We start from the raw sequence: 20867 nt of genomic DNA on the forward strand, positions 1-20867 counted from the left end.
TTTTTAATAACTGCTGTTAATTTCATGGTTGACCTCCCGTTCAAAATTGAAAACAACACTCGGCTCAACTGCATATTGAGAATTTGAGCGTTGAATAGATATTCTTCTTCTTCTTCCTTACACAGTATTTCTCCATTACTGTTGCCTTAAACAAGGTAACTGTATATGACCTGTTTGGCTCTAGGGATTTTCATGCATTCCAATATTTGAGAGAAAAGCATCCAAACCTACAATTGAAATGGTTTCAGTGTTTTCAGTTGAGGCAATTTTTTGATATCTGATCACACTGCACATGATGGCCTCCTTCAAAAGGCCACTCACAATATTGACCTATATCTTTGTAAATCTGGCAACATCCAGGGGTCTGCTGTCTGATATATATCACATTCTGATAGAGGGGGAATACTAAGTTAGACTATATGTACAATTGTGAAAGATTTGCAAAAGGAGCTGAAGGTGGAAGATGGACATAAAATCTGGGCTACCTATTCAACTCTCTCATTATCTGCCAATATACAATTAATCGTCTTACAAAATCCTACTCAGAAAGTACCTGAGGCCACTTCATCTAACTTTTAAACCCAGATTTGCCACTGGTTTATGCTGGAAAGGGGCTAAGTATAAGGAGATGTCCCTTTCCCCTCTGCCCATGTGGTGGGAAGAATGTGAAATGTTCCAAAATTTGGGCGTTTTTTAGACCTGATTGGCTCTATCATATGCACAACACCTCTGCAGATCCAGCTTACATTTTTTCTGCACTTTGACATTAATGGGGAGATACCCAAGTCATGTTCCCTCCTTGTTTACTGTTGGTATAGAAGTTAGCTACAAAACAGAATTCCTCCCATTCTCCTTCCCTTCTTCAGTAGTTTGACAGAAGTCTGGGATTTTTTTATTGCTGAGAAGTTTATGCATGGGCAAAGGTAAACCATTCTGCATACCTGGGAACCATTCACTGAGTGTGCTAGAGATCTTGAGAGATCATCAGTAGTGCCTCAAAAAATAGAAAATTATATCCACATATGAAACCCCTGGAATCTCAGTTCCTCAGTTAATTCTATAGTTTACTTTCCTCATTCAATAATATTTTGTCTCTTCAGTGAATTGGCATCAAAGTTCCATTGCTTGCTGAGACTATACAGTATACTTATTCAGCTGTGCTAGCAAGCATGTCCAATAAGTGCATTCAAGTGGAGAAAACAGTATAATCACAGTATAGAGGGTCTATTGAATATGACACATCATATTATAAAAACATCTTATTATATATTGCATAGTGAAATGAAATCTGATATATAAAAGACAAAGGTGTTGTTAAGAATGTCCAGATTTTGTGAAATCCACCCCATATGTGTTTCTTGGTGTGGTATTGTTCATTCCGGTGTCCATTCAGAGATGGATTTGATTTTTGTTCTGTTATACAGAAAAATACGCAAACAATTCCATAAGAGGGTTTGCAACAATTTAGGTAATTTACATTAGTACATAATATTTAGCATATTGTCCCTCTCTTCCATTCAACTTTTCCCCGCCAATATTTTCCAGGATGGTTTATGTCTCGGTAGACACTTGCGTATTTTCCGATGAATAATTAAATTTGCATACATTTGGGGAAAGTTTTTTTAAAAAAAGATCCAAAAATTCAGGGACTCTGTGTAGCCTGAGGAGGCTGGTCCACAGCAGATTCCACAGGAAATTCAAACTCATTTTAGTCTGTCTCAATTTTCTCCAGCTTCCCTAGTTATTGCAGCTATTGAGTGCTTCTCGGGATTCCATGGTACGTTGATAATTCACAGACTAATGTGTGGATCAGATCATAGGTATCCATTGGAGTTTGCACTTCTTGGATATTGCAACACACTTCTCAGCTCAAAAAGGGTATCAAAATGTGTGTTAAAATATGTATTTTGAGAAAAATATGCCTAAAATGTGAATTTTAGGTGTATTTTTTAAAAATTGCAGATTAATATTGGAATGGATGGATGTTTGAACATGTGGAAAGTGGCATGGACCACAAATGGCATGATCAGTCCATTCCGGATAATGTAATGCATTATTTTATGTTATTTTTAATTAAATACTGCACTTCCAAATACACTTGCTCTTATGACAGGTTACAATAAAAGAATAAAACAATGCAATAAACCAACCTCATAAAATCTGTAAATAGCAGAATAGAACAATAGATAAAACATTGATAAAAAACCCCCACCCACACTAGTCTAAAGCTCCAACTGCATGCACTTACCTAGGAGTAAGGGGCCACGGTGGCTTAGCGGTTAAGATGCTGAACTGCAGACTGGAAGGTCGGCGAGACAGCAGTTTGAGACCCGAGTACTCCATGACAGAGTGAGCTCCCGTCTTCAGTCCCAGCTCCTGCCAACCTAGCAGTTCAAAAGCAAGAAATTGCAAGTAGATAAATAAGCACCGCTTCGGAGGGAAAGGTAACAGCATTCCGTGCACCTCAGTGTTCAGTCATGCCGGCCACATGACCACGGAAGTGTCTTCGGACAGTGCTGGCTCTTCGGCTTAGAAATGGAGATGAGCACCACCCCTAGAGTCGGACACGACTGTCTGGGGACACCTTTACCTTTACCTTTTACCTAGGAGTAAGTCTCATTAAACTCAGTGGGTCTTACTTTTCAGTAGACATGCATATGATTGCATTGTAAATGGTTTTTTAAAAGAGTGGAGAAAATACAATTATTCGTTTGATACTAAAATGTCATCAGCGTAGCTGTTGGGCAATTGTCCTTGGGAGAACATTCCAGAGACATGGTGCCACAACCAAAAAGGCTCTGTTCCCTCTCTCCACCTACTTTCTCAGATAGTAGTAGGGATGTATGAAAGGCACTTACCTTTCGTGGATTATGTTTATGGTTGGTGGGGAGGCATTCCGTCCCTCCCTCTGGAATCCTCGCCGGGGGGGGAGGCGCTCCATTCCTCCCCCCCTGGAATCCTGGCCTGCTGGCTGTGCTCCGCAGGGATTCTGTGGAGCCGCCGGCCGGCTCCGCCAGCAGCCGGACATCCGGCCGCTGGCTAGCAGGGACACAAACAGCGGTGGCCATAGCCACCACCGTTTGCGTCCCTGCAGTCAGCCGTGATAGGCTACACAAATGTTTACGTAACCTATCATGGCTAAATTAAAAAACAACAACGCGCGTACGCAAATGGCGGTGGCCACGGCCGCCGCCATTTGCGTTCCTTATTTTGGCACGTCTTAGTCTACGTAAACATTTACATAGACTAAGACGGCGAAAATAAGGGGAACGCAAATAACATAGCGGACGCTACGCTATTTGCGTTCCCCTTATTTTCGCCGACTTAGTCTAAGTCTACGTAAATGTTTACGTAGACTAAGACGTGCCAAAATAAGGAAAGCAAATGGCGGCGGCTGTGGCCACCGCCATTTGCATACACGCGGTGTTTTTTTTTAAAGGTCAGACATGATAGGCTACGCAAACATTTACGTAGCCTATCATGGTTTTTTTAAAAAACGTAGCCGTGATAGGCTACATAAATCTTTACATAGCCTATCACGTCTTTTTTTTTTTTTTTTAACTGGAAATGGCAGCAGTGGCAGCCGGTCAGAAGACCAGCCATCGCCGCCGCCATCAAACTGCTGCCGAACGGCCGCCGCCGCCACCGCTGCCGCCACCGCCGCCAGGAAGATCCGCCCCAGGTAAGTCTCATCCCAGGAGGGGTGGCGGGGCAGGCCGTTCTGCCACTGATTTTGGGGGGCCGAATGCACTGGCATTCGGCCTCCCCGAGATCCATGGCGGAATTTTCGTACATCCCTAGATAGTAGGGACACCTGTAGTATAAATTAGGGATGTCAGAGAAATTCCAATAAGATCTTTCCAGAGTTTTCTAATTTGACCTTGCAGATTCCAACATGGACTCAAACTGCTCCTCTCTCTGTACATTCTGTAGTTATTTAAGGGTGGAGGTAAAGAACTTGAAAGTTATGCCAACATATACAGTACATAGAAGCATACACATACTCTAACTAGATGTAGTTAGAAACAGAAAAGGACAGATCAGCAGCACTTATTGCAAGAGGAGATGGGTTAAAGAAGACACTGACAACAAAGTTTGAGTTGAAAATTGGGCCATGTTTATTGATAATATCTGCAAAAGGGTACCTGTGACGGGCACCTGATTTTGTCAGCAACTAGCTGGTACTTCTTGGGCGAGAACACACCCAGCCTGAGGGGTGGCATTGATCTTGCCATCCCTCCGGTAGGGATGGATGGAACACTTACCTTCTGTTCCGTTATGTTTCTGTGGTGGGGGGGAGGCGCTCCGTCCCTCCGACTGGAATCCTCAATGGGGGGGGAGGCAATCCAGTCCTCCCCCTTGGAATCCCAAGAGACCAGCTGCCGCCGCCGGAGCTGCCGCCGGAGCCACTGCCACCAGAAAATCCGCCCCAGGTTAGCTTCATCCCGGGGGGGATTCCACGGGGGGGCGCAGGGGCCATTCCACCATGGGTTTTGGGGGGCCGAATGCCAGTGCATTCAGCCTCACTGAAATCCATGGCAGAATTCTCCACCACCCCTAACCTCCTCCCATATTGCCTCATAGGCAGCATGGATTGGTCCGCGTTCATAAGATCAACGTGGAGCAGCAAAAATGGAGCATTCTTAGGGGCAGGGTGGGGATGTCAGAAATACCACTACAACACATCCTATGTGTTATCTGGCTGCCACTTCCTGTGCTCTGAGGTCCTGCTGCTAGACAGCCAATATCAGCTGTCTAGTCACAAAAGCAGGGCAGGGGGAGCGAGGAGGAGATCTGCTCCTCACCACTCCTCCCACCCTGCACTGGATAGGTGGTCACCCCTCGGCTCAGAGGCAACCGTCAATCAAGATAGGATTGCTTCCTAAGCAGCTTTTGTTTCTGGCAAGTACAGCCATCTTCCCTCTTTTGGGATGCATCATCCCAAGCACCCTCTTTTGTTGTACAGGATGGAAGCCCAACTCAGTCTTTCTCCCATAGCAAGCAGCATCATTGCCAGTGCCTATGAGCTCATCAAAGTTGTGATGTCACTGCCTTTCTCTGAACTGTATCAGAAGCCACAGGTTGGGGCAGTCCCCAGTTCCTTCTTCCCAGAGGTGGGGGGGGTGCATACTGCTGAAATCTCTAGGTGCTTCACCCCTGCAGGGATATGGTGCCACACTGCTGCTGAAATCACTCAGAGTCTCTCATCCTAGAGGAAAGACTCCATGCTGAAATCACTGAAATCACTAAGCTCCTTGCTTGCCAAAGCAAGGTGCCAACAGTGGGTGCTTTGCCTCCCTTAGTCAAGGCTTTCTGCTTTCCTTCTCCTTCACCTGAGAACAGGAACTGCAATGTGCACTAGTACCTGTCTGCATGAAAGAGCTTCAGCTCAAGGAAAAGTACATATATTGCTCTTGAAGGTTCTTAGTACACATTGGAGCCTCCTCCCCTGCTTTCCCTTCCCTTCCCTTCCCTTCCCTTCCCTTCCCTTCCGTGTGTGTGTGTGTGTGTGTGTGTGTGTGTCTGTGTGTGGACTTCAGGCCTCAGGAAGACTCCTTCCCACACGTTTGAAAACTGCTTTTAGGTCTGGAGCTCAACTTCACCAAGAATGCAGCTAATTTCCCCACCAAAGCATCGCTTGGTGAAGGCTGGAGCATCCCCAGTTGGTCTTAAGTGTTAAATCCATTTGCTCAGCTGATTCCCCCAAGACCAGCTTGTGTATTTGGATCTTGTAAACCTCAGTTAATGTGTCATTGTGGCGCTATCATAGAATCATAGAATAGTAGGGTTGGAAGGGGCCTACAAGGCCATCGAGTCCAACCCCTAACCTTGGATTGAACAAAATCCTCACCTCTATGTAAAACATTAAGGCTGCAATCCAATGCATATTTACATGGGAGTAAATCTAATTGAACTTAGTGGGACTTACTTCCAAGTACACACACATAGGATTGCACTGCATCCTCTCCAACAGTGTCTGAGTATGGATCTCTTTGGGTAGGAATTGCCTTCTTAGCCATAGATGCTCTATTGCCAGCGTCTAAAGGTTCCTTATAAGCGAGTGTGTGAGTCTCATTAGAACCTGTGCAAATTTGTACACAGGTCTAACTAAAGCATATCACATAACACCACCCAAAACATTACAAAATAGCCAGCAAGCTTTATAGGACTTTTCTTCAGGGTAGATGTTATGTGAAAGAGAAATCACAAAATGGGTTGGGAGTTTATGGGTGTGGTAGAAAACCCCCACTGTGAGCTATGGTGTAATTCATAAATACATTTAAAAAATGCAATTTCAGACTTAAAATGGGAATTATTCTTTCATGACTCATGAGATTGTTTGGATGGGATGAGATGCAATGGGATCCTGGTATGTGTAATGAGGAAGGGCCATGTTACAAGTAAATGGTGTTCCAGCCCTGCTTATGCCTGTTGCAGCACCACCCCCAATACCAGGACTCCTGGTAAGTGGCATTATGAGCACAAGAGGGCCTGAACTTTGAAATGGATTTGGAAATAACATTCTGTGGCAGCATTCTAGAAAGATCTAGAAAAAGATCTCAAATAACATTGGGGGGGGGTTCACCACTGGGAACGGATGGCAATGAGTCCGTTATGATCTACTAGGGGAATCTGTTTCCTAAACTCTAAATTCACTGTTATTGCTACAAGTGATGAGTATCTCCACAATTCTTGGGAGCTTCTCAGAGGCATCTAGCTGGCCGGTACTGGAGAAAGAATGTTGGCCAAAAATAGGGTGGTTTTTTCCCCCATTTTAGGGCCTGGCATAGCCCATTCAGGAGGAGCTCCCCCATTTCAAGGGTGGCATATCACCACATTTGTCAAACAACCTGGCATGGGTGTTGGGTTGAGTAGAAGACCCAGAAAGCAAATCTCAGGGAACTGCAGGCTTGTTTCTGAGCTTGGAATGCCACTCATGCCAGCTACATGAGAACAACTTAGTAAGGTGCTTTGACTAAGGCCTTTTCTGCAAGTAGTTACCCTCTTCCACTATAATTTCAGAAGCAGTCACCCCTATGCTGGTATCATATAATTCAGTCAAATAACATGTTATTTCAAATGTAATTTTAGCCTTTATTAAACTCAGGCCAACACCAGCAAGTGAATTACTGATGAGAAGAAAACTTTTGAAAATCATTTTTATTGCATATATCTGCCATTTGGATAGTTCATCATGACTAACAATTTAAGGTACTTCCATATAACCTCCTCCAGTGTTTGCAGAAGTTCAAATAATTGACAGTATGCAGTGCAATCCTATGTGTGTGTACTTGGAAGAAAGTCCCACTAAGTTCAATGGGATTTACTCCCATATAAATATGCATTGGATTGCAGCCTTAATGTTTTACATAGAGGTGAGGATTTTGTTTGATCCAAGCTTGATCCTATGCTGTCCCTGGATCTTCAGATGGCAGCAGGGGCAAGGAGTGCATTTGCACAATTCTGCTTGGTACACCAGCTGCAACCTTTCCTGAGTCAGACTGATTTGGCAACAGTTATCCATGCCTTGATTATGTAATCTTTAGAGTATTGCAATGTGGTATATATGGGGCTACCCTTGAAGAGCATCTGAAAGCTTCAACTGGTGCAAAACGTGGCAACCATGCTGCTAACCAGTGCACAGTATTGTGATCATATCACTCCAATACTAAAAGATCTGCACTGGTTGCCAATTGTTTTCTCGGCTCAATCTAAGGTGTTGGTTTTAATCTTCAAAGCCATAAATGGCTTAGGAACTGACTCTCTAAAGTACCACCTGTCTTGTTATGAACCTGCCCAAGTATGAAGATCTGCAAGAGAGGCCCCTTTGAGAGTGCCATTACTAGGGATGTCAAAGAAATCGATTTGGGCAGTGGAGGTTGATTGATTTCCCTAGGGCCCCCCGGACTTCATTTTGGTTCCTGCTGCAGCACCTGAGTCAATCTGCAGCGAGTTGGGACACTTCATGGATTTTCTGGGAATTTTGTGCATTTGGGGGGAAGGTTCAGCAATTTGAGCAAATTTCTGAGCAATTTGTGCAAATCACAGTCAAATTTGTGCAGATTACATGAATTGCAGCTGAATTTGTGTAATTGGTGCAAATTTGGCCATAATTAGTGCAAATTGCTCAGAAATTTGCACAAATTGCAGAACCTTTTCCCACAAGTGCAAAAAGAGTTCCCAGAGTTTGGGGAACAGCCTGCAGCTTGACTTGCAGATGCAAAGTGAGTTGTACATGCAGCAGAACTCTACTGAGGCAAAGAAGAACCAGATTTCCCAGTGATGGATGTCCCTAGCTATTTCCCACAGAGGCCTGTTGGTTAGGCATGTGTGAAAGGGCTGTCACCTGTGTCACTCCTGATCTGTGGAATGTGCCACCTCAAGAACTATGATTTGCCCCTGCTGTCATGGCCTTTAAAAGGTGGTGTGAATACACATCTTTTTAAAAAAATCTAGCCTTTTAAGTTATGTGGTTGTTTTAATGTTCTAATGCATTGTTTTATTATACTTATTTTTATTTTTTCAACTTTTTTTGTTTTATATTGCTGTGTACTGCCTTGATGGCTTTTTAGCAAATAAGGCAGTATATAAATGTTAATAATGCGTATTTATTTATTCCAAAGATATATTCTGTGTATGCTCTCAATGGGAAAAGAATATTTCAAGTGTTTAAATCAGGACATTCAAAAAGGCACTTTTTTAGTTTTGTCCTGACTGAAGTCTTTTAAAAATCTCAGTAGCAATGTTAAACCTTTTCTGTTGTTGAAAAGGATAAACACCCTGCTCCATGGCTATAGATACTCTTATTAGGGATGGCACAGGTAGGCACCCGATTCAGTCTGGGAATCCAGCAGACTTGCTCCTGCCCGTGCCCCCGAGCCCCGCTCACCAAGCCCCTGCCCCTGCTCATCCCCTGCCCTGCACTTGGTGAATGGATTTCACTCATCCCGGCAGCCTTGTCGAGCTTTGTGGTTGCCATTTTCTGAGAAATAAAATGGCAATTGCAAAAATGTGCAAATTTGCACACACGTGAAAATACGCATTTTTCCAAATGCATATATTTGTGTACGTGCGAAAATCCATATTTTTCTTAAAATGTGCATTTTTGTAAACACACTAATGTGTGCCTTTGCAAAAATGCACATTTAGAACCCAGATGGGGGTGAGTTCGCACATCCCTAGCTCTGATGCATAGGCTGCTCCATTTGTTTCCAAGAAATACATAGGTGCTTGGGCAAAGGAATGTGCATGTGGATATGTGTCTTCCACTAATAGGAATTGGAACTGACCTGTGCACAGTATAGCTCTGTGTTCAGATGTCCTAACCATGCAACAAAGCACAGAAATTTTTTAGATTTAGGGCACAATTCTATGCTTGTTTAGACCGAGAAACGTCCTACAACTACAAGCAAGGCTGGCTGGGGAATGCTGGGAGTTTTAGGCCTTTTCTCTGTCTAACCATGCATAGGATTGTGCCCTTAGGTGCCGTTTTTGTGCAAGGTTCTCTCATGTTGCTTCAAGGAAATCCTCACTTCTACTGCCAACAAACATCCTGAGGACTAGTTGAAGATTTATTGGAGACATGGTTGTGGAGGTGGGTATGAGTCTAAATCTGCACCTCGCTGAAGTGTACTTTAATCCTCCGCACCCTGAGATACTGAATTTCAGAAACCTTGCCAAGACTTATTTGATGAAATTGTAATCAGTGCTCTAAATTTTAACACTATTTCTTGTTTCCCCTTGCCAGTCGGAGAGATCTGTACTGTACCTGGTAAATAAATGCTACAACCCAACATGATAAATGAGTGAATTATCTTCTCTATCAGCTATTTCAGATATACTCCTATACTACTAAAAAAAAAGTAAAGTGGATTTCAGATTGCTAAGATCAAACTCAACACAGTAACAGCCTTATTGGTTCTTGCACCATCTATCTTGCATTTATGGTCTCTCAAACGTCCAGCATTAGCCAAGTGCAGAATAAGTATATTTTCAACTAATTGTAATGTCTGTTTTATACGATGACTGATAAGTGATGCTTCAGCAGCTCCTTATATTCTTATTTGCTAGGCGATATGTACCCACTCAGTGACAGATCTGTTTTGCGTGTTGCACACAAGTAACAATTTCCACACTACACTGTGTATTATGCACAGGGAAAGCAGTGCTGCGAGGGAGGCACATGACCTGTACAGCATTGGGAACACTATATATAAGCCCCCTTTGCATGAATCATTTGTGCATTCCCATTACTTCAGCTCTGGAGCATGCACAGACGCTGTCTGGAACTTAGGAAAGTCAGAGATTTCTCTCCACGGAAGTTTTACAACCACCATTTTCAGTACAGCCATGTGTCTAAGTCATCCTCTTTGCTCCAGATTAACAAAGCATTATATAAAAATACCCGAGACAGAACGAGGTTCTTATGGAGATAACAATGATATGCCGTAAGTATAAAGTATAAATAATTCTCTTTAAAAAGTGAAATAAAACTATAACACACCTATTGAAATATAGCATATCTAACTAAAATGTATTTTGTCACTAAAGGTCAGCTCAAATTAAAATAATAATAATAATAATAATAATAATAATAATAATAATAATCAGTACTTGCACTTAGGTTACTTCTAGGCTCCCAAGCTAAGAGTCAAGAAAGAATGTTATAATTGCTGACATTTTCTTCATTTCAGCTTTCTGCATGCTCTGAATGAGCGGCAAGGTAAGTGGAGCAATATTTAAGCTGTTAATGTTAGCCATGGACTCACCCCACAGATGCAAATCTTCAGTTGGTCTGCAGAGTATTCCAGCTCATGGCAGATGGTAATAGCAGTGGGTCACTACTGATGGCACTCTGGCAGCATCACCCATGGTGGCACTGATTGGGCCTCCGCTGATTGGGTCTCCCCCCGCACCAGCAGATGCTTGACTCCAATTGGCCTTGCACTGACACCATTTTAACATTTCTCAAAAAGCAATCACATGGACTGTTTTACTTAGAAAGTATGCTTCACCATCATGCAAGGCCATGGAGGGTACTGCAGCCAGTGCCATGGCATAACAGTCCTGGGGAGTGATTAAGGCAGCAACATTGGAGGGCCCCACCTGGTGGACCTAGGGATGTCTGTCACTTGGAAATCCAGTCCTTTTGGGGCTTGATGGACTTTTGTTGCTCGCCAGACTCGGATTGCATTTGTGAGCCGAGCCATGGGTTTTCCCCAGATTCCAGAGACTTCGTGTGTGTGTGTGTGTGAGGGGGGGATGTTGGCTGCTATTTGCACAAATAGAGTTGTGTAATTTGCAGGACTTGCAGGTGTAATTTGCGCAAATTGCGACTGTCCTTTGCACTTTTTTTTAAATTAAAAAAATGGAAACTCTGTTTACTGCCCTATCTCTCTGGAAACCAAGTCAGCCCAGTTAGCAGAAAGCAAACCAAAGTTGGGGTGGGGGAGGAGGGGCAAGTCAACACAAACACATTGAGTTCCACCACCACCCAAACAGATTCCTCCAACATCTCTAGTGGCACCGATCACAGGGTGGAGGGCAAGCAAGACAAGCATCCATCTCATATATTGATCTCTCATTTTAAATCAATTTTTTTTCCAAAATTCTAGCATGTAAGGAACATTCACTTCAAGGATCACTAAGGCATTGCTGCTTGTATAAACGTGAAACAATGCCTTTATTTAATTTATCATGTAGAAATGTAATCTCTGGATGAATATTCTGTTATTTCCTCTGAGAGGTAATTCCTCTGATTTCCTTTATTCCTCTCAGTTTTAATGGTTAAATCACACACATGTTGTAACTGTCCCTTCTTTTCCTGTATCCTTCTGCTGTGTTGTGTGTGCTCCACCACCAGCAGAAGGTTGTATCCTTCAGGCTGGCAGCTCTCATATTACCAAATACAGAGCAATTGATCCAAGGCAAAATAATCATTATGGCAATCAATCAAAGGCTGTGTCTGCTTTTTTAAATTTTTTAAAGATGAACAGCACTCCATTCCATAGAAATGATTGTGTGCTCAAAGGTAAAATAATAAAGGAGGGAATAGGCTAAACATAAGTTATTGTATTTAATGTGTAGCATGGGCTTTGAATTAGAGATTTATTATAATTAATGTTTTGGGCCATTTCACAATCGTTCCTTGGGGTAAAATAATGAACTTGACAGCTTTCAAGGAAAGCTTATATGCGAGAGTTACTCTTTGATTAAATATAAACACAAGAATTCCTTAATATGAAAATGAGGCTATGGAAAGGATTGCATAAGCAGGTCTAAGATTGCATTCTAGTGTTAGAATTATGATAAAGAATACTGCATGAATAATAAGTGTTTATATTTCATTAGAGAATGACTCTCTTAATTTACTTGACATAATAGCAGATGAATTCATCATTTCACTCTCAGGAAGGTTTGTGGAATGGTCTGAAACTCTGGTTATAAACTATGGTGCCATTTGCACAATAAGCTGTGACTCAAAAACTATAATAATGAAAGCTTCATTATCTTGGTTTAGTTGCAGGTTTTTCAGTTAAATATGTCAAATGAAGGCCAGGAATGGTTAAGTCAGAAGATGTTTCTATGCAGAATCATTGCATTATCTAACCCCTTGTGAAAAGGTAATAGGCAATCTGTTGGCTAAGGAAGGAGAAAAAAAAGAATCAAATATCTTGGATTATTGCAATTCTTGTATGCTTCATGCTTTTGGAATGCATTCACTTCATTAGTATTTTACTGCTGAAAGAGAACATTAATGAATTAAAAATTTCTTGATGAAAGGCCCATTTTCATTCTAAGCATGAATTGCTTCCAATAAAAATTATGAATGGGTTGTCCAATTCGCAGACCAAAGACAAAGGGCCTAATTGTGCCCATGTTCATGGAGGGAATGCAAAACACACTGAGACCCAGTGCTATTCAGTGCCACTGCTCTGCATTTTTCCTGGCCTTGGCCTAGTTCAGACTGAAACTAGGTAAATCTGTGTATGCACCATTTCAGACAGCAGTTGGGGGCTCACATGATTGAATCACTACTACTACTACTACTACTACTACTAAATCATCCACCTTGTGAGCAAAAGCTAGGGGCTAGAACCCTTCTCCCTGATATTTAGCTTTTTCCACATTCTATGTGGAGGGTTTTGTTTGGGTTTTTTTGATATGGAGAAACATTCAGTGATGGGACCCCCCATCTGCAATTTGAAGTATTACAGCCCAGATATGGTTTTACCATCTCAATAAGAAATAGGCTGTTTTGAAAACCCTGTAAAGAGAGCTGTACATTGATCAAAACCCTGTAAAGAGAGCTGTACGTGGATCAGATTTGAGGGTATGAGGCACAGTGTGAGGTGAAGGATGATTTATTACACTGGCCTTAAAATAATCCATACAGTAAATTAGATCCAGAGAATCCAGACAAGGTTAGTTTCACTTAGGTCCGATTGAAATCAATGGGATAAGTTAGTCATGTCTTAAATCCCATTGATTTCAGTGGGAACTTAGCACAACTAACTTATGTCATTTATTTTACACTGTTTTCTTAAACTGCAATCCTATACACACTTACCTAGAAGTAGGTCTGTGGGGCTTACTGCTCTCAATGGGTAGACACATATAGGATTGCACTGACTGTTAAAACAATTTTATACAACTAGTTTGCACGGTTGAGTTTTGGAGCAGGTCTGGGAATACAGTACCTTCAACCAGAACACTTTGTCATTCCCATTCTAATAGCTCAGTCATGGTCTGACACTAGCAGGAAGAGTGGATTTTCCCTTCCAATCTGATAATTTATTCTATCTTCTAGGGCACCAGGGTCTGCCTAAATGAGGAGCCAACCATTGGCTGGACTGAAGGAACAATACTTCTCCCAACAATCCTTTTGAAAAACTTGAAGAACAGGTTGTGCTCATAGTCAAGGTCTGACAGACTGATCACTATATTTGTGGTCCAGAAGGAATTTTTCCTCTAAGAGAATTTACCTTGACAGGGTATTAAAAAAAAAAAAAAACTTTCCCTACATCATGTCGCTTGATTCCCTTCCTTGAGTTTCCTAGAATGGCTGTCTTCTCACATCTTACTGAGCAGCATACCCGCCTTCTAATAGTCCAGGCTTGCACAGACCCTGTGTCTCACCCAAGCATAATATGGCCAAGCAAATTGCAAAACCAGGATTTTTGTCAAGCCTTAGCAAACCTAATGGTGTGTCAAAATTTGTCCAGGCATGGCGTAGATGGATCTGTGGCTGGATGGTTCTTGCTCTGGAGCAGGGAGCTAGATAGACCCAAGGCAGAGGACTAGATGATCCATGGCCTCCACCAAGACGCCAACGGTAGGGTTTGTTGTTGTTGTTCAGTCATTCAGTCATGACCCCATGGACCATAGCATGCCAGGCCTTCCTGTCCTGCGCTCTCTCCCGGAGCGTGCACAAGTTTCATTGCATCGGTGATGCTATCTAGCCAGCTCATCCTCTACCGTCCCCTTCTCCTTTTGCCTTCAGTCTTTCCCAGCATCAGGGTCTTTTCCAGAGAGTTTTCTCTTCGCATTACGTGGCCAAAATATTTGAGCTTCAGCTTCAGTATCTGTCCTTCCAATGAGCACTCAGGGTTGATTTCCTTTAGGACTGACTGATTTGACCTCCTTGCAGTCCAAGGGACACGTAAGAGTCTTCTCCAGCACCACAGTTCGAAAGCATCAATTCTTCGGCGCTCAGCCTTCCTTATAGTCCAGCTCTCACAGCCATACATTACTACTGGGAAAACCATAGCTTTGATTAGATGGACCTTTCTTGGCAAGGTGATGTCTCTGCTTCTTACTATGCTGTCTAGGTTTGCCATAGCTTTCCTCCCAAGGAGCAAGCGTCTTTTAATTTCATGGCTACAGTCACTGTCTGCGGTGATCTTGGAGCCCAAGAAAGTAAAATCTGTCACTGCTTCCATTTCTTCCCCTTCTATATGCCAGGAAGTGATGGGGCCAGATGCCATGATCTTAGTTTTTTTAATGTTGAGTTTCAAACCCGCTTTTGCACTCTCCACTTTCAGCCTCAACAAGAGTCTCTTGAGATCCTCTTCGCTTTCTGCCATTAGGGTGGTATCGTCTGCATATCGGAGGTTGTTGATAATTCTCCCAGCAATCTTAATTCCGACCTCTGATTCATCCAACCTGGCATTTCTCATGATGTACTCTGCATATAAGTTAAATAAGCAGGGTGACAATATGCAGCCTTGTCGTACTCCTTTCCCAATTTTGAACCACTCGGTTGTTCCATGTCTGGTTCTTACTGTTGCTTCTTGACCCTCGTACAGGTTTCTCAGGAGACAGGTAAGGTGGTCTGGTACTCCCATCACTTTAAGAATTTGCCACAGTTTGTTGTGATCCACACAATCAAAGGCTTTAGCTTAGTCAATGAAGCAGAAATAGACGTTTTTCTGGAATTCTCTTGCTTTCTCCATGATCCAGCGAATGTTGGCGATTTGATCTCTAGTTCCTCTGCCTCTTCGAAACCCAGCTTGTACTTCCAGTAGTTCTCGGTTCGCATACTGCAGAAGCGTAGCTTGCAGGATTTTGAGCATCACCTCACTGGCATGTGAAATGAGCGCAATTGTGTGGTAGTTTGAACACTCTTTGGCGTTGCCCTTCTTTGGAATTGGAATGTAAACTGACCTTTTCCAGTCTTGTGGCCATTGTTGAGTGTTCCAAATTTGTTGGCATATTGAATGCAGCACTTTAACAGCATCATCTTTTAGGATTTTAAATAGCTCGGCTGGAATACTGTCATCTCCGCTAGCTTTGTTGTTAGTAATGCTTCCTAAGGCCCACTTGACTTCACTCTCTAGGATGTCCGGCTCAAGTTCAGTGACCGCACTATCATGCTACCAGGGACATTAAGATCTTTCCTGTATAGTTCTTCTGTGTATTCTTGCCACCTCTTCTTAATCTCATCTGCCTCTGTTAGGTGCCTGCCTTCTTTGTCCTTTATCATGCCCGTCTTTGCACAAAACGTTCCCTTGAGATCTCCAATTTTCTTGCAGAGATCTCTAGTCTTTCCCATTCTACTGTTTTCCTCGATTTCTTTGCATTGTTCATTTAAGAAGGCCTTCTTGTTTCTCCTTTCTATTCTCTGGAACTCTGCATTCAGTTGGATATATCTTCCCCTTTCTCCCTTGCTTTTTGCTTCCCTTCTTTCCTCAGCTACTTGTAAAGCCTCATCAGACAGCCACTTGGCTTTCTTGCATTTCTTTTTCTTTGGGATGGATTTTGTTGATGCCTCCTGCACAATGTTACGGACCTCCGTCCATAGTTCCTCAGGCACTCTGTCTATCAGGTCTAATCCCTGAAACCTATTCCTCACCTCCACTGTATATTCAGAAGGGATATGATTTAGGGCATACCTGAATGGGTTAGTGGTTTTCCCTACGTTCTTCAATTTCAGCCGAAATTTTGCAACAAGAAGCTCATGATATGAGCCACTATCAGCTCCAGGTCTGGTTTTGACTGACTGTATAGAGCTTCTCCATCTTTGGCTGCAAAGGACATAATCAATCTGATTTCGATATTGACCATCTGGTGACGTCCATGTGTAGAGTCGCCTCTTGTGCTGTTGGAAAATAGTGTTTGCTATGATCAGCATGTTCTCTTGGCAAAACTCTATTAGCCTTTGTCCTGCTTCATTTTGTACACGAAGACCATGCCTGCCTGTTATCCCAGTGATTTCTTGACTTCCTACTTTAGCATTCCAATCCCCTATGATGAAGAGGACATCTTTTTTTGGTGTTAGTTCTAGAAGATGTTGTAGTTCTTCATAAAACCAATCAACCTCAGCTTCTTCGGCCTCAGTGGTTGGGGCATAGACTTGAATTACTGTGATGTTGAATGGTTTGCCTTGGATTCGTACTGAGACCATTCTATCATTTTTAAGATTGTACCCCAGTACTGCTTTTCCCACCCTTTTGTTGACTATGAGTGCTACTCCATTTCTTCGAAGGGATTCTTGCCCACAGTAGTAGATATGATGGTCACCTGAATTAAATTCACCCATGCTTGTCCATTTTAGTTCTCTGATGCCCAAGATGTCGATGTTCTATCTTTCCGTCTCATGTTTGACCACCTCCAGCTTACCTTGATTCATTGATCTGACATTCCAGGTTCCTAAACAATATTGTTCTTTACAGCATCGGATTTTCTTTTCACCACCAGACACATCCACAGCTGAGTGTCCTTTCGGCTTTGGCCCAGCCACTTCACTCTTTCTGGAGCTACTTGGAAATACCCTCTGCTCTTCCCCAGTAGTATATTGGACACCTTCCGACCTGAGGGGCTCATCTTCCGGCGTCATCTCTTTTAGCCTTGTGATACGTTCCATTGTGTTTTCTTGGCAAGAATACTGGAGTGGGTTGCCATTTCCTTCTCCAGTGGACCACATTTTGTCAGAACTCTCTGCCATGACCTGTCCGTCTTGGGTGGCCCTGCACGGCATAGCTTATGGCTTCATTGAGTTACGCAAGCCCCTTCGCCACAACAAGGCAGTGACCCATGACGGGGACGGTAGGATTAAGAAGCTATATAAAGTTGTGCTAGCTGTATGGAAGTAAAAAGGTATGGTTTGGGTCCCAGATTTCTCCTGCAATTCTCAGTAGTTCACATTTTGTTTCATTTCCCTCTCAAATGAATCCTGAAAGCCTGCAATATGCCTGATGCACACATTAAAATTCATAATCTTTCCTATTTTTGTTTTTTCACCAAGTATCTTCCTTTGGCAATGTCCAAAGGGACTGACTATTTTATGTACGTTTCACAAATGTGGTAGCCAAGTTTCAGAAAGGTGAAACACACACACACACCATCCAGTGTTATGAAATGTATTTATTGATAAATACCAGAGGATCAGTTTAATCTGTTGTGGAGTGCTCCTTCCTTACTTCCCTGAGCAGTAAGAAATCCAGGAATTTCTTTTCAGCTGCATTTTCAACTAAATGCAGCAGTGAAGCATTTAGTTTGCTTTGGATGAGAGAACACTTGAGACGTATACAGTCTTTGTTAATATCTCCCTTATTTACAAAAATACAAGTATAGTACAGTACAAGCAAACAGACTACTAAAAACACACAGCAAAACCCACCAAGCCTTCTTGCACATTGCAGCAGGAGCCCCAGAGCAACTATGTGATCCCCCAAGCCCAGCTACCTCCAGTCCAGCTCTAGTCCAGCTTAAGAACACCCATCTCTCTCTCCCTATTCAAAACTGCAAAACTCCTTCCTTTCTCTCCCTTAAATGCTCTTCACAGAGGAATGGTCTATATGCCCCAGCTGTGGGCTGCTAAGGTTTGGAGGTGCCGCAAAAGTGATTAGCCAGATCCAGGTTTACTTACAAGGACACTTTACTGAGTACTTGCAGCACACAGGCATACCCAATGGTTGGATCAGACAGCTTCTCTGAAACCAGAGCCGAGGAGTATAATGGGTTTTATACCATACATTTCAGCAGTGCGGCAACAGAAGCAAGCATTAATTTGCATTCATTTGCAACTTTCCCAGCATAGACTAACAGTGCTTGTTCAGAAGGAAAACAATTGGAACTTTCCCAGCACAGACACATGTAGCTTAGCATAAACATAGCCTTACTTCTCAGGTGCATCCTAGGCCCTGATAAGATAAATGGTTCAGAGCTCGCTAGGATGGAATGTGCTGAGGCAGCCATATTGACCTTTGACTCATCTTACCAGCCAAGAGGCCCACTAGCAAGAGAATTGCACTAATAATGAACCAAAGCAGAAAGCATTATGGATCTGTAGGCCCCTCTAAAACTACTGGTGACTTGCTTACAGGCCTGGAGCCATCACATGATTTTCTCAGGCTCCATCCCTGCAAGCAAATTGCCCTAAGAGGGAAAAACAACAACGTCATCTCTTAATCATTGGCTCCCTTTGAGGAAATATCAACTGATTCACCCTGTCTATTAGCAAGCTGTCTAACCCATGCACGCTATTTTAATCTTAAAATACTAAGAGGGTAACAGTCCAGTTCTCAAGAACAGGCTAACTTAGAGAAACAGGAGGTTCTTGCGCCCTGCATCCACTTTACACAACCCTTGGTATTTTCAAGATTTGGGTTGCATAGTTGCAGTCATGCACAGTCAAGGTCTGTCTTCAGTGCCAGGGTAAAAATGTTGACTTTAGTTATTACATTTTTATCCCACCTTTCCTCCAAGGAGCCCAAAGAAGTATACAATGTGTTCATAACTCCCAATTTTATTTTCACAATAACCCTGTGAAGTAGGTTAGGCTGAGGGATAGTGACTGGTCCAAGCCCACACAGTGACTTCATAATTGGATGGGAATTTGAAATTGGATCTCCCCAGACCTAGTTCAAAACTCTAACCATTACATCACACTGACACTCATTGGTGTTTGTGTGCATATTAGAGGTGCATGAACCCCCGCTTACCTGGCTCCGCTGGGTTCCGCAAGTGGGGGGAGGCGATCCGTTCCTCCCCCCCGGAATCCTGCCCAGCTGGCTCCGCTTTGCTGCCAGGACGTGGAGACGCCGTGGCCAGGCCAACCCACAGCGGGGCCTCCAGCCGCTGCCGGGCTGGTGCGGAAGCAAATGGCGTCCTGAGTAGGGATGTACGAAAATTCCACCACGGATCTCAGGGAGGCTGAATGCCAGTGCATTCGGCCCCCTGAAATCTGTGGTGGAACGGCCTGCCCCCTCGCCCCCCTGGGACGAGACTTACCTTGGGCGGATTTTCCTGGCGGCGGCGGCGGCTCCGGCGGCGGCTGAGGCGGCGGTTTGGTGGTGGCAGCTGCGGCGGACGGTCTTCCAACTGGTTGCCGCCGCTGCCATTTCCAGTTAAAAAAAAAAAGTGATAGGCTACGTAAAGATTTACATAGCCTATCATGGCTAGGTTTAAAAAAAAACTGTGATAGGCTACATAAATGTTTACGTAGCCTATCACAGCTGACTTTTTTAAAAAAACAAACACGCGCATACGCAAATGGCGGCGGCCATGGCCGCCGCCATTTGCATTCCTTATTTTGGCACGTCTTAGTCTACATAAACATTTATGTAGACTAAGACAGCGAAAATAAGGGGAATGCAAATAGCCGCCATTTGCGTCCCTGCTAGCCAGCGGCTGGATGTCTGGCTGCTGGCGGAGCCGGCCAGTGGCTCCGCAGAATCCCTGTGGAACACAGCCGCCCGGCCAGGATTCCGGAGGGGGGAGGAATGGAGCACCTCCCCCCCCAGCGAGGATTCCGGGGGGGGACGGAACACCTCCCCCCCAACCATAAACATAATCCTCGAAAGGTAAGTGCCTTTCGTACATCCCTAGTCCTGAGTAGGGGACGCCATTTGCGTCCCTATGGTAGCCCGTAATAGGCTATGTAAATATTTACATAGCCTATCATGGATAAAACGGGAATGCAAATGGCGTAGGGGACACCATTTGCGTCCCTGTTTTAGCCGTGATAGGCTACATAAATATTTACATAGCCTATCATGGGCTACCATAGGGATGCAAATGGCGTCCCCTACTCAGGACACCATTTGCCTCCGCACCAGCCCACCAGCAGCCAGAGCCGCTGGCGCCTGAGCCGAAGCCTCAGCCGGAGCTGCAGCCAGGTAGGCTCCATTTCGCGGGGCTTTCGCGGGATGGAGGGGCGGGGGGCTCCATTCCTCCTCGTATTCCAGGGGGCCGAATTCACTGGAATTCAGCCCCCCTGAGATCTGTGGTGGAATTCTCTAACATCCCTAGTGCATGTGCATATAGAGAGAAGGGAGCACAAAACAAGACCGAGTCCAACCCCCTGCTCAGTGCAGGGATCCAAGTCAGAGCATCCCTGACAGATGGCTGTCCAGCCTCATCTT

The sequence above is a fragment of the Heloderma suspectum genome, chromosome 1 (assembly GCF_057233095.1).
Source record: "Heloderma suspectum isolate Gila_16-S chromosome 1, 16-S_ref, whole genome shotgun sequence".
NCBI lineage: Eukaryota > Metazoa > Chordata > Lepidosauria > Squamata > Helodermatidae > Heloderma > Heloderma suspectum.